The following is a 7555-nucleotide window of genomic DNA, read 5'->3' as shown; positions in this document are numbered from 1 at the left end:
CCCCCTCCACCCCCCCCCCCCCGCCGACACACACTCTTAAGAGAACTCTTAAGAAACAAATAGTCTGAAAACCTTACGAAAAAGGTGTTCGGACAGTAGACAACACACAGTGTAGGGCAGTGGTTCCTGAGAGAGAGGAGATCAGGAAGGAGGGCTGTGCTGTTACTTCAACTTGCTGCTTGGAGGGAATTTCCGGGCCCCAGGGTGGGAAAGGGAAGCCCATGTATGTTCTGGAGGCCTCCCTGAGTTGGGGAGATGGAGACGGTGTTTCTAAAGGCCCAGGCAGCTGAGGTTTATAGCTCGGGGTACCAGAGAGCAGAGAACAGCAGAGAACATGAACTCTATACATCTGCGCGCTAACCAGCTTATGTCTGTGAAGAAACTGTGTGAGGCCAGGGAAGAAACTACCAGAGAATTGGCAGGTAGAGCCATCCCTCGAGCTTACACAGGTCTGGGAGAGTTCTCGTTCCTGCCAGCAGAGCGGACAAACCTTGTGGCACCTAGATGTTGGGTAGAACACTCAGGAAGCTATTACCTCACTAGTGGGGCAAAATCTGCCCCATAATAAGAGCTCCGCTGGTCCCACTCTACAAAGCTTAAAAAGCAGGCTCCGCTTGATGACTGAGGGGCTGCCCAGAACACCATTCCTGCTTCTGTCGTCACTGCCAAGGCTGGAGGCAAGGTCATCCTTGAGCTGAAGAGGAAGCCAATGGCACGGCCTTCCACGTCCTCACCCCCTGTCAGTCGTGGATCTGACCTGCCACCTGGAGAAAGCTGCCAAACATGTTGACATTAAGAAGGTGATAAAGCAGGGTTCAGAGGGCCCCCTCCAGGGCATTCTGAGCTACAGTGCAGACAAGGTTATCTCTTGTGACTTTAGCAGTGACGCCCACTCTTATACCTTTGAAGCTAGGGCTGGCATTGCCCCCCAATGACCACTTTGTCAAGCTCATTTCCTGATGACAGTGAATTTGGCTACTGCAACCAGGTGGTGAACCTTATGGTCCACATGGCCTCCCAGGAACAAGAGCCCCCTCGGACCACCAGCCCCAGTGAGAAAAAGAAAGAAAGAATAGCCCTCAGCTGCTGGGGAGTCCTTGCCCCAGCTCATCCCCATTGCACTGAGAATCTCCCGACCTCTACAAAGCTTCTATTCCAGACCCCCTGAAGAAGGGGAGGGGCTTGGAGAGCCCTACCTTGTCACATACCATCGATAAAGTATACCGTACCCCATCTCCCAAAAAGCAAGTCTCAAAAAATCCAGTAATTTCCAAATAATATATCTGGATCCTCGTACAAAGTTCACGGGTGTTTTTAAATAAAGAATATCCAGGGGCACCTGGGTGGCTCAGTCGGTTGAGCGTCCAACTTCGGCTCAGGTCATGATCTCATGGTGCATGAGTTCGAGCCCCACTTCGGGCTCTGTGCTGACAGCTCGGAGCCTGGAACCTGCTTCACATTCTGTGCCCTTCTCCCACTCACACTCTGCCTCTCTTTCTCTCAAAACTAAATAAACATTTAAATACAAGAATATCCAGCACCCAGGAAGGTAAAATTAAAAAACATCTGGCATCTAACCAAAAATTATCAGTCATTCAAAGAAGCAGGAAAATGCGACCCATGATGAGAAGAAAAATCAGCTCATCAAAACTGACCCATAAATAACACAGACGATAGAATCCCTACCAAATACATTAAAACAGTTACTATAACATATGTTCAAGAAGGTAGAGAAAACGTAAGCATGGTAAGGAGACTATAGAAGATCTTTTTAAAAGATACAAATTGAACTTCTGAGTATGAAAGACCCAAAGTTTGAGATGACTGACGCACAGATCGGATTAAAATACACTAGATAATAAAGAAGAAAATACAGGGGTCAGCAAATTTAAAGATACAGCAATAGGGGCGCCTGGGTGGCTCGGTCGGTTAAGCGTCCGACTTCGGCTCAGGTCACGATCTCACGGTCCGTGAGTTCGAGCCCCGCGTCGGGCTCTGGGCTGACTGCTCAGAGCCTGGAGCCTGTTTCAGATTCTGTGTCTCCCTCTCTCTCTGCCCCTCCCCTGTTCATGCTCTGTCTCTCTCTGTCTCAAAAATAAATAAATAAGCATAAAAAAATAAAGATACAGAAACAGAAATGATCCAAAATGAAAGACGGAGAGGAAAGTATCTGAAAAATAGTGAACATAAGTTGAAGGACTTTATGGGCACCAAATATAATTTTGATGTACATCTCGATTTTGGTTGTGGTTGTACAATTTTATGTTCTCAAAATTTGCCAAAGCATACTACACACAGGGTGATTTTGGGGTATGTAAATTATGTCTGAATAATCATAAATAAACAACTATGAAAAAAGTGACCAGGATCAAGGAGTTGGACCAAGCTGAACTTCTGGTAGTATGATCTAAGAGGAGTTTGCGTTTGGTACACCCTTCATGTTCTACGTTCAGTGTTTTTCCTTCCACTCTCTCATAGGCAGAATGATGACGTTTCCCTCTCTTGGCTCTGCCCTTATTACCAGTGAGAACTTAGACACAGTCCTCTCTGGGACTCAGATTGCTCATCTTAAAAACGGAGAGAACACGGACTCATTCACTCCCACACTGAGTCCTGCATCAAGCAGTATGTATTGAGTGCTGATTACCCTTTAGGTCCTGTGTGAGACATTCGGGGAAGGGACACCGTGTTCGCCTTCAAGGTTCTTGATCACAGAATCGCAGAGTGAATGAGAACAATGGAAACACTCAAAGGTCATTTGGTCCAACACAATAAAAAGACGGAGGTTGCAAGAGTGAAAATGATTTTCTCCGAGGTTTTGATGTTGTCAGTGACAGAGTTGTGAGTACCAACCAAGTCTCTTGGTCTAAAACACAGACTTGTTGTTAATAAAATGGCAGGTGACAGAAGGTTGTTTGCTTTTCTGCCCTCCAGGAAAAGGTATTTCCTCGTCAATCTTGACATGGACATTCAAAATCAGGGATCCCTGATTTTGCCTGGCTCAGTTGGTTGAGCGTCCAACTCCTGATTTTGGCACAGATCATAATCCCACGTTCGTGGGATTGAGCCCCTCGTTGGCTCCAGGCTGGGCACAGAGCCTGCTGAAGATTCCCCCCATGCTCCCCCTTTGCCCCTCTCCCCTGCTCATGCTTTCCCTCTCTAAAATAAACATACATTTTAAAAATTCAAAAAATAAAATCCGTGGATGCTGGATGCTTGCAGAAGCCAGGCTTCACAGATGATGATGATGATGAAAATGATTTTACTATGATTTAGACTGTGTTTTAAAAAACTGAGGGGCGCCTGGGTGGCGCAGTCGGTTAAGCGTCCGACTTCAGCCAGGTCACGATCTCGCGGTCCGTGAGTTCGAGCCCCGCGTCAGGCTCTGGGCTGATGGCTCAGAGCCTGGAGCCTGTTTCTGATTCTGTGTCTCCCTCTCTCTCTGCCCCTCCCCCGTTCATGCTCTGTCTCTCTCTGTCCCAAAAATAAATAAACGTTGAAAAAAAAAATTAAAAAAAAAAAAAAAACTTTGACCACTCATGTATAAAAAAAAAACAGGAATTTTACGTAAAAGTTGATATGGTTTGTCTTCCTGAAGCCGTTTTAATATCTGGCTCCGCTGGTTCTGAGGCTCACATTCTGATGGGGTGACAGTCACTGAAAATGAACAGCAGCTGCCCCACGCGGCAGGGGCCTGGGCTCTCCAGGACCAAAGCCCTCCCCCCGCTCACCTCTTTTATTTATGTTCGCTGCTTGGCCGTTAGGAGACGTTATATTTTGCCATCGCTGCCTTAAATCTATGAGATTACTGGTCTTAGTTCCCACTCCACCCAGATTATATTGCGCATTTCAATATTCCCAGTGGTTTTGCAAGGCAACGGTCAACACAAAACGTCAACAATATGGGCTCCAAGCCAGGCTGTAATGATACCTTAAGGACATTCACGGCAGTAACCAGACACATCTCTGGCCACACTCGAAGACACAGGACATGAATCATCATAGAAAAATAAATGCTAAGGCCACGGCCCTTCTGTTTTGATTCGTAAATTAATTTCAAAAAGTCGGATTTCACTTGCACCTTCAATTCAAAAGCCAAGATAATTTCTTTTTCCTCCTTTTTGGCTGTTTCTTTCTTTTTTCCTTCTGGCTTTGAGTTGGAGTTCGGTCTAGTTCCATAAATTTGCATTACACGGCAGCCATAAACACTGAAACGTACCCGTGAGTCAAAGTGAGTCTCAAGAACCAGGTTCTTCCTTTCCTGGTAGGACAGAAGTGTTTAAACCGTTGTCAAACAGATCTGCCCACGGTCTCTGAAGTGTTTATCAAAGGGGAAAGCGGATTGTGCCTTCGAGTTGATGTTCCCGGTCTGAATACCTGGATACCCCCAGTGAGTTTTAAACCCCATCACTGCAACCAAACCCAATTGTCGCAGCCCTACACCAAAATACGTCCCCACTGCCCCTGCAGTGAATGCTTTTCTGGAAAATGCACAGCTGAAGTTTCAGAACAAGCTGAATGCCTCACACTGCATTCTAATAGCAGCAACCCAGAGGGTCAGTGGGCAAATCTAACTTCCATGTCCACCCTTGGCCTCAGACTTGGAGGACGTGGCAGGCTTGGACCGGCCTGGGGCCGGTGGGTAAAGGGAAAGGATGAGTTTGTTGAGTGGTATTAAACGGTGTAGTATGTCTCTAAATCCAACCATTGGTGTCCTCATAAGAACAGATACACAAAGATAAAGAGGGGACGCACACGGAGGGAAGAAGCTCACGTGACAACGGAGGCAGAAGCTGGAGTGACAAGGAACACCTAGAACTGCTGGAAAGGACTAGAAACTAGGATTCTTTCCTAAAGCTTTCAGAGGGCACATGTTCCTGCTGACATCTTAATTTTGGACTTCTAGTCTCAAAAACTGGGGAAGAATAAATCTCTGTTGTTTTAAGCCATCTGGTTTGTGGGGAGATTTTTAAGACAGCCTTTGGAAATGAAGGCAAACTGTAATGCAAGCGTGCAGTCTAAGGAGAAGGGCCGCTGATGCTGTCCGGTCCTGGGCGTGGTCTGGACCCAAGTTCAGGACCAGATAAGGCCCTTGGAGTGCGTGGGTTCACAGAGGAGAGAATGAGGCAGAATCAGGAAAAACGCAGCAACATTCATTAGGACTGTAACACACAGCACACCGTAGATGGCAGGTAGCACACAAAAGCCCAAAATGTAGCACCAGGTATCTGAGATAATGCCTTTCCCTTCATCGCCGTTGTCTAAAAATGTGTGGGTAGAATAATGTCCCAGTCTGCAGTCTATAAATCCATAAAAAACTACATGAAAAACACAACCCCTTGACGAACTGGGGAGGAAGAAAGAGAGAAGTCAGAAGGAGGAAAGAAAAGAGGTGAGAAAGAGAGAGAGACAGGGATATCTTTTCAAGGAGGGATAGGAATGCTTACGTGATCTGAGTCATGTGGTTCAGTCTCAGCGTGAAGTCTCAGTTAAAAGAGCACAGTCCGTGTAAGCCAAAGCAATTTAGAAACACCTCATGTCCTTTATGTGTCCCTCTTAACACCAAAAGAAGACTCACAGTTTCCAGCAATACTTATTTAAAGCCACCATTCCTTTTCCTGCTCTTAACCCTGCCCTCACACGCCACAGTTGTTTTCCTCAACTTGGGGTTCTTCCCAAATACCTCCGAATCTTCCTCTTACGTGCCTCTTCCCATTCTCCTCTTTTCTCCTTTTCTTCTAGGTTCTCCACTATGATAGTCTAAAGACCAATCTGGCCAGGCAAGACCTTCCTGAGGGCAAGTGTATACATTGAGCAGGTCCAACCATCATCCTCTTGACTAAGCCAGGGTTCGAGGCAAGACTAGGGGCATCCAGAAATGAGTGACGAGTACGTATATTGTGGGGGAGGGGCACAGATTGTACTTAAACATTAACCTTTGCTTCTTCTGCTGCCAGGTTCCACTACCTCGTCCCTTCTTTGTCCAATCTCCCAGTTCGGGGTAGAGTTACAGCAGAAATACAAGAAGAAATAAAGAGATAATACTCAGCTTCTGAGTGTCAAAATATGTGTTATTGTGCTGGAGACGCTAGCTGGAGAGAAAAGGTTTGGGTCTTTGACACTAACCACGTAGATATCCAAAAACATGAAATAATCGTGTACTTAATCCTATCTCCAAAGTGATACAGGTCTTCTGGCTTTGTCGGGATGGGAGTGGAAGACTCAAAGGGAAAGCAAATTAGTAAGATGTTGCCTGAGTGTTTCTCCAACGAGAAACTCGTTTCTCGGTTTTGAAAGTGTTAGCCTTGAGGCCGTAGGTAATGTCCCTTCAACCTATCTCTGTTTCAAAAAAGCAAGTCTTGAAAGAAAGTGCAGAATCCGCTTACAATGGGGGCCTCCTATGGCAAACAGTAAGTCTCCTCCGTCGGTCCTCCCACTTTCAGCTGCGATGCAAGAGAACCCGAATTATAGAGAAATAGGACATCTGGGGACTGAGCCAGTGGGTAGTTGGGACAAGCAGTTATACAAGAGGTAAACCAAGGCATAGCTCTATAACTGAATAAACCTAAATTCCAACGAAGGTCTCTTGCTTTTGACTTAGGAGTCTATAAATTGGAGGTTACAGAGAAAATGAACATGTCTAGGAGCAGTGGTTGATCCAACGGGGCGGACACGGGGGGATGGGAGCAAGAGCCAGAGAAGAGACCCTGAGAGTGTCTCCCTAAACTTTGTACCCTTAGCTCTCTCTTTCTTCCCACCCTTAGGTCCTCACCTTTTCATGCCTAGCCGTGGCAACTGGCTTCCCCACTTCCAGAAGTTTCTACAAACACACAGCCTTAAGTTAGTAATGTGGAGTTGAGACCACCTGCGTGGTATACTTGACTGAACCTAGTTAAGGCTGCTACATAGAATTTTAAACTTTGGTGGGCAGATGTGGAGATCTACTCATCTTGCGGCCACCCAAGACAAGCCTCACGCGTAAGTTCTCTTGCTTTTTAAGCCTGCCACCTACCAGTCTGAAGTGCTCTTCCCCTTTCTTCAGTCTTCCCTGCCCTCTGCACGTTGAGGCCAGTTTCAAATTCCACCTAGGCAGCTGCCGTGGAGGTTGTGAACCAACATCCCACTATTAAGTTTTGTTTAAATGATCAGTGGAGTGGGTCATATTTCCTTCTTATATCGCGCTCGCGAGAGAAGGAGAGAGAGAGAGGCGGCGAGAGAGGGAGGGAGAGGGGGAGAGAGAGGCGGAGAGAGGGGGGAGAGAGAGGCGGAGGAGAGAGTAGAGAGAGGCGGAGAGAGAGAGGCGGAGAGGAGGGAGAGGCGAGAGAGAGGGAGAGGAGAGGCGAAAGAGGGAGAGGAGGGAGAGAGAGGCGTAGAGAGGCGGAGAGAGGAGAGGAGAGAGGCGAGAGAGAGTGAGAGGGAGGCGAGATAGATTTATATGTATATTCTTATATATATTTATATATGTATTCTTATATATATTTATATACATTCTTATATATATATTTATATATATTCTTATATATATATTTATATATATTCTTATATTCTATTTCCT

At 46.3% G+C, this 7555-nt stretch overlaps 1 pseudogene; it reads left to right on the top strand.

Annotated features, from left to right (window-relative positions):
* The first annotated feature begins 334 nt into the window (after positions 1 to 334).
* LOC116738418 lies at positions 335 to 6034 on the top strand (annotated as a pseudogene).
* Positions 6035 to 7555: the final 1521 nt, after the last annotated feature.

The sequence above is a fragment of the Lynx canadensis genome, chromosome D4 (assembly GCF_007474595.2).
Source record: "Lynx canadensis isolate LIC74 chromosome D4, mLynCan4.pri.v2, whole genome shotgun sequence".
NCBI lineage: Eukaryota > Metazoa > Chordata > Mammalia > Carnivora > Felidae > Lynx > Lynx canadensis.
Note: the sequence above shows the minus strand (reverse complement) of the source record. Positions and strands in the feature narration are given on the sequence as shown.